We start from the raw sequence: 6,490 nt of genomic DNA on the forward strand, positions 1-6,490 counted from the left end.
CTGTTTCTGCTGCTGCTGCTGCTGAAGAAGAAGAACACGAAGAGCATTGACGCTCGGTAAACAATCGCAGAACAGTGTCGTTGTTTAACAGCTGAAGAACATTAAGTTGTTCAGGGTAGTCTTATTTTAGGGTCTTAAAATCAGCGACAAAGCAACAGTTTTTCTGTAACAGTTCCATTTGTAACAGCTGTTTTGCAACACCAATACACTGTTGCAAACAGTATGTGTTATTACTTTTCACTCTTTTAATCATCTTTTGAGCAACAAACACACATTTTGAGATCATGATTAATATGAGGAGCTAAACCCCATTGCTGATGCGATAGAGGATGATATTTTTCCAACAAAAAGTGGTATATTCTATTTTATCTTTTTATTTGCAATAATTATATGATTATTTTCCTTGAACTATTATTGAATATGATTTTTATTTGAGTGATTGTGATCTATTTTGATGGAGTATGCTTAGTTTTAAGACTTTTGATGCTTCATACTTTGTATTTAAAATTATTAATTTTGAAAATCTACGTGTTGCAATATTTTAGAATCAAATTAAACAAGAAAATTGCATAAATATAAGTATTGGTTTAATCACTTTGAACTTGGAAATAGTGGAATCTTAGCCTCAGTGTTTCTTTTAGTATTGATATCATCTTTGATTTAGTTTGCTATAATGTTTAGTGAGTTTTCTATTTTAATATTTGAATTTAAGTCTAATTAATATCATTCACAAGTCTGAGAATCGAACAACTTTTACCACTATCTACAAATCACATCAATTTTTGGCGCCGCCGACGCGGACTTTTTTTTTAGGGTTTTAGATTTATTTATTTTATTTTATTTTATTATTTTTTTGTCCTTTTTTGTGTTTTTGGGTATTTATCTTGTGTATACAGGTTCTGGATCATAAAGAAAATTGAGCCAAGGAGTTTGGTGATTTCATAAAGACTTGGAGCTAAAAATTAAAGCAAAAAGAACAGAAAAGAAGACAATTTTAGTTTAGGGTTTGTTTATTTTATTTAAAAAAAACTGTATTATGGTTTATTATTTTTGTAATTTTTCTTTATTTTTTTGGACTTTTGGACTTTTGGACTTTGGGACATTATTTTTTTTATTACCCTACGGAAGGGTACTTTAAATATAAACTGTTTTCAGAGAAGGAGGACAATTACGATATTGTCTCTGCACCTTGGGTTCGTACACTAGACATCAGAGTCAGTGGCCCGAGTCAACTACAACTGATTCATCCCCCGTCTAGAACGGGAGGTAAGATTCTAAACACTCGCGAATCCCCTGTCAGCGAGTTACTGGACTCCTTCGTATGCATATAAGTTGAGGACTGAATACGGACATTTATTTTTCTAGTAAAGGGCAAGAACATGCCATACAAGATAAGGATTCTTTTCTTGCCCGCTTTAGGAACACGTAACCTACGTGAACCTAAGCCTAAAATTTTGACTAGAACGAGACCGATAGGGTAACGAGCTTAACAGGAAAGTCATTCGAAAAATATTGGTTACTCTTTTAAGCATACTTCGAAGTTCTTGACGGTTTCTGTAAGTTGAATGTGTGACTGCACCGCCTTGTAATACCGGTGAGGCCTTGGGTATCAAAGCTCCACCGAGCTTCCCTCGCCTCTATTCAACTTACGTTAACTCGGATTGATTCCAGAGGAGTTTGCTTAAATTGTAAAGAATTCCCGTTCGAAGGATTAGAAGCTACTTTAGAAACAATCTAAGTGGAGCCACCATGCTTTTTGTTTGCTAGAAATCAATAGGTTTGATTTGGTTGAGTCAGCCTTGATCTGTGTTTACTTACCCTTACAATTTAGAAAATTCAATTGTATGCCTGGACGTAAAATAGACGCACTAGGTAGATTTGTTAAAGAAAAACCTAGTAGTTCGAAGCGTCTCGATTACCTTAATCTAGAAAGTCCGGCTTTTGAAGAGTCTGTTTTTGAACGTTCTTTGACTGAGGAGAGAATCCCTGTTGCTCCGATAGCGCCAGAAATGACAATTTTGAAAGCTTTGTTGAATCCAACTAGGACTACCCGTCCTTCGTGTATTAAGTTAGCTGAAACGGAGGCACCCTATGAACTGAAACCTGGGACCTTACAGATGCTCCCAATCTTTTTAGGGAAAGAAAATGAAAACCCTTATTACCATGTTAGGGATTTTGAGGAAATTTGTAGTACTCTAAGAATTAGAGGCTTAGATGATGATGTTTTGAAACTTAGGTTATTCCCATTTTGCCTGAAAGATAAGGCCAAGTCATAGTTTGGACTCCGAGTCAATTGAGACATATGAACAACTTACATCTGCCTTTTTCAATAAATTCTTCCCTAGGCACAAAACATCGTCTATTAGGACGCAAATATGCATATTTTCACAACAAGAGGGAGAATCTTTATATAGGTATTTGGAAAGGTTCAATGATTTATTATCCCAGTGTCCTCATCATGGTTTAGAAAAGGTTAGGCTAGTTCAGATCCTTTGTGAGGGTTTAAATTATTCCACAACAACCATGGTTGAGTCTCTATGCCCTGGTGGATTTGAAAACCAAACTGTTGATGCGGCGATGAAATTTTTTAATGAAATCGCCGAAAAAACCTAGCAATGGGAAAATATTAGGGCACCCCAGAAAACAATTTTTTTAAGTAGAGGAAACGTTAATAGGGTAGAAGGAGGCTATGAATCAGATGCAAAAAGGTAGAAGCCTTAGAAGTGGGCCAGACTAGTGGTAGAGTGGATCCTTTTTGGGAAGGCCAGAATATTGAAGAGCAGGCCAATGCTCTTTATAATAACACTACATTTGATAACCATCAAAAGATTGACCCATATTCATAAACCTATAATCCTGGTTAGAGAAACCATCCGAACCTTTCGTGGTCTAAGGGCCAAAGTCAAGGTCAGTTTAGTAATTCTAATGCTCCCCCAGGTTTTGGCTATACTAAGAATCCTTCAGGACTAGCTCAGTTTCAGAATCAGTCAGATAATAAAATCCTAAGTTTAGAGGAATCCCTCGACTTGTTAACTCAGCAAACTGCAAAATTCCAGTTATCCGTAGAAAAGAATCTACAAGATAGTAACAGGATAGGACAAGAAAATAGTCAGGTTATTTCCGAGTTAAAAACCCAGGTTGGTCTGATAAGTGATTCTTTGAGAGAAAAAGGTAAGTTTCCTAGTCAAACACAACCCAACCCTAGAGGAGTTCATGAATTAGGTGCAAAACCATCGAATCAATTGAATGTTGTTAGAACCCTTAGAAGTGGTAGAGTTGTAGACAATAAGGTAACCATGCCCGATAGTGAACATACTGTAGTTCACCCCTCAGGATCTCACCTCTCAGGACCAGTAGCTGAAGAGACTGATAAAGTTTCTGATGATGTGAATTCGGTTCCTGAAAGGTCTGATTTTAGGCCTAGAGCCCCATTTCCTCAGCTATTAGTACCAACAAAGAAGGAATCGAACTTTAATGACATAGTGGAGGTTTTTAAGCAAGTTACCATAAACCTTCCCTTATTAGATGCAATTAGGCAAATTCCTGCTTATGCCAAGTTCCTTAAGGATATGTGTACGCGAAAGCGAAAACTTAGCGTCCATAAGAAAGCCTTTTTAGCTAGTCACGTAAGTTCAATCATTCAGAACACCACACTCCAAAGTACAAAGACCCAGGTTCTCCTACCATTGCTTGCACAATAGGTAACTTCCGGGTAGAAAAAGCTTTACTTGACTTAGGAGCCAGTGTGAACTTACTGCCATTCCATGTATACTTACAGCTAGGACTTGGTGAAATGAAACCTACTCAGATGACACTGCAGTTAGCTGATAGGTCTGTTAAAATCCCTCGAGGTGTTATCGAGGATGTTCTTATTGAGGTCGACAAGTTTATTTATCCAGTGGATTTCGTGGTCCTAGATACCCAACCTGTCCCTGACCCAGAGAACCAGATACCTGTGATTTTAGGTCGCCCATTTTTAGCTACGTCTAATGCGATCATTAACTGTCGAAATGGTGTGATGAGTTTATTTTGGTAATATGACTATGGAGATGAACATTTTATGTCAGTAAGCAACCTCATGAGCTAGATGACACATGTGTTGAGAGGTGAACATGATAGAAGCCTTAGTTCAGGAGTCATTACCAAACATCTTGTCTGAAGACCCATTAGAAAGTTGTCTATCCCATTTTGGTTTAGATTTTGACGACGATAGCACTATTGAACAGGTGAATGCTCTATTAGATTCTACCCCTGTGTTAGACACTGATAGATGGAAAGCTAGGTTCGAACCGTTACCAGTTTCTGAGACTACCCTAATTCCTTCTTTAGAAGAGCCCCCAAAGTTGGACCTTAAACCACTACCCGATACTCTAAAGTATGTGTTTTTAGGCCCATCTGAGACTTTACCTGTGATTGTAGCTTCCAATTTGGATAGTGATCAGGAAAGTAGGCTAGTAAATGTACTTCAAGACAATAAGGAAGCTTTAGGGTGGACTATAGCAGACATTAAGGGTATAAGTCCTACTGTGTGTATGCATCAGATTCATTTAGAGGAAGACTCCAAACCTTCTAGGGAGATGCAACGTCGACTGAACCCTAACATGAAAGAGGTAGTTCGAAAAGAGGTGCTTAAGTTGTTAGATGCGGGTATTATTTACCCAATTTCAGACAGTAAGTGGGTCAGCCCTGTTCAGGTTGTCCCCAAGAAATCAGGTATCACTGTAGTCCAGAATGATAATAATGAATTAATCCCAACCCGAGTGACCACGGGATGGCGTGTGTGTATTGACTATAGGAAATTGAACAAGGTCACAAGGAAGGATCACTTTCCCCTTCCTTTTATCGACCAAATGCTAGAGCGATTAGCTGGACATAGTCACTATTGCTTCTTAGATGGCTACTCCGGTTATAATCAGATCGTTATTGCCCCAGAAGACCAAGAGAAAACCACTTTTACCTGTCCCTTTGGTACCTTTGCGTATAGACGCATGCCTTTCGGGCTATGTAATGCCCCTGCAACTTTTCAGCGTTGTATGATGAGCATATTTTCTGATATGGTAGAACGGTTCTTAGAGGTCTTTATGGATGATTTTTCAGTGTTTGGTTCATCTTTCGATGAGTGCTTGCATCATTTGACATTAGTGTTGACTAGGTGTAAGGAAAAAAATTTAGTGCTTAATTGGGAAAAATGCCATTTCATGGTTAAATCAGGAATTGTAGGGCACATCGTCTCTTCAAAGGGTATAGAGGTAGACAAAGCCAAAGTTGACCTTATTAAGACTTTACAGGTCCCAAAAACCGTAAAAGATATTAGGTCATTCCTAGGGCATGCAGGTTTTTACCGTCGATTCATTAAGGATTTTAGCTTGATTTCTAGACCTCTTTGCAATTTGCTTGCAAAAGATGTTAAGTTTGTCTTTGATGATGCTTGTTTAGAGGCTTTTGAGAAGCTTAAAACTTTACTCACTACTGCCCCGATAGTCCAGGCACCTAACTGGAACCTACCCTTTGAGATTATGTGTGATTCTTCAGATTATGCTATAGGCGTCGTTTTAGGACAACGAGAAAACAAATTACTTCATGTGATTTATTATGCTAGCAAAACTCTGAATGATGCCCAAATGAACTACACAACTACCGAGAAGGAACTTTTAGCCATCGTGTTTGCCTTGGATAAGTTTAGGTCCTACCTATTAGGTTCTAAGATCATAATCTATACAGATCATGCTGCTTTGAAATACCTTTTATCTAAGAAGGATACCAAACCTAGATTGATTAGATGGATCCTATTGTTACAGGAATTTTCCCCAGACATTAGAGACAAAAAGGGTGCAGAAAATGTAGTAGCAGACACTTGTCTAGGCTAGTTGTTAGTTCCCCTAGTGATTCCCTTCCTATAAGGGATAGCTTTCCTGATGAACAATTGTTCTCTGTTTCCCAATCACCTTGGTATGCAAATATAGTGAATTATCTTGTTACTGGTCGAACCCCTCAACATTGGGGTAAGCAAGATCGTTCTAGGTTTTTAGCCGAGGTTAAGCATTTCTTTTGGGACGATCCTTATCTGTTTAAGTATTGTCCGGACCAGATTATTAGGAGATGTGTATCTGAGAGTGACCAGTCTAGTATTATCTCCTTTTGTCATGAACATGCATGTGGGGGTCATTTTAGTGCTAAGAAGACTGCTGCTAAGATTTTGCAGTGTGGATTTTACTGGCCTTCGTTGTTTAAAGATTCCCATAGTCATTGTGTTTCTTGTGAGCGTTTCCAGAAGTTAGGAACCATTTCCCATAGAAATATGATGCCTTTGAACCCTATTTTAGTGATTGAGGTCTTTGATGTGTGGGGCATTGATTTTATGGGTCCATTTCCTATTTCATTTGGTTATCTTTACATACCTGTCGTTGTAGACTATGTGTATAAGTGGGTTGAGGCGGTTCCGTGTAGAACAAATGACCACAGGGTCGTAGTCCAGTTTTTGAAAGAGAAT

General features: G+C 38.2%; 1 pseudogene; it reads right to left on the minus strand.

Annotated features, from left to right (window-relative positions):
• Positions 1-2,365: 2,365 nt before the first annotated feature.
• On the minus strand, positions 2,366-2,465 carry LOC113300723 (annotated as a pseudogene).
• Between the last annotated feature and the right edge of the window lie 4,025 nt (positions 2,466-6,490).

The sequence above is a fragment of the Papaver somniferum genome, chromosome 7, assembly GCF_003573695.1.
Source record: "Papaver somniferum cultivar HN1 chromosome 7, ASM357369v1, whole genome shotgun sequence".
Lineage (NCBI taxonomy): Eukaryota > Viridiplantae > Streptophyta > Magnoliopsida > Ranunculales > Papaveraceae > Papaver > Papaver somniferum.